At 27.6% G+C, this 624-nt stretch overlaps 1 long non-coding RNA gene across 1 annotated transcript in view; it reads left to right on the top strand.

Moving 5' to 3' along the window:
• The first annotated feature begins 309 nt into the window (after positions 1–309).
• LOC106942373 (uncharacterized) overlaps positions 310–624 on the top strand; it is a 5,074-nt gene continuing 4,759 nt past the window's right edge. Inside the window, exon 1 of the long non-coding RNA XR_001423615.1 lies at positions 310–380. This is a non-coding gene — a long non-coding RNA (uncharacterized LOC106942373). The remainder of the gene's footprint in view (positions 381–624) is intronic.

Here is a 624-nt window from a genome sequence, read left to right on the forward strand (position 1 = left end):
CTTTATTTTAGACAGAGAAAAACATAAATCTGTATTTAAATGAAATAAGTACTGTGTGCCACTATTTTAATAAGCTGTTTGACATTTAAAAGTTATTTTAAAACCTTTTAAAAGTACTTTGGTGAAATGCTATCTAAGTCTGTTTCATTTTTGAGACTTTGTCAATAATCAATGCAAAATGTTTTCATCAAAATTATTGATATCCAAAGAACATCAGAGTGAAAACATGTTTAATAATATTTTTTTAAAATTTTTTGAGTTTTAGATTTTTGCTTTTTTCTGCTGCTTCATGTTTTTGTTGAAGGAATCAATGGAGATGTAGCACTGTGATTATGCTCTTGACTACTGGGGAGCAGGAACCAAAGTCACTGTTCCGTCAGGTAAGACAATCTAAAGTTATTATTTATACATGTTTATTTTTTTGTTGTTGTTGTTTATTTATTTGTTTTATTTTGAAACTTTATGCAACAATTCTGGTACTGTGATGGTGTTATGGTAAAGTGAATGCTGCATTAATAAAAACAATTGCAGAAAGTGCGGATCTTCATTTTATATGTTAATTGTTCTCAAACAGTTATTGGTTTTCGTTGTCTTAATTGTTAAAGTTGAAAATAACTTTTTGTT

This window comes from Poecilia latipinna, unplaced genomic scaffold (genome assembly GCF_001443285.1).
Source record: "Poecilia latipinna isolate Pla-1442-1.1 unplaced genomic scaffold, P_latipinna-1.0 Scaffold4226, whole genome shotgun sequence".
Lineage (NCBI taxonomy): Eukaryota > Metazoa > Chordata > Actinopteri > Cyprinodontiformes > Poeciliidae > Poecilia > Poecilia latipinna.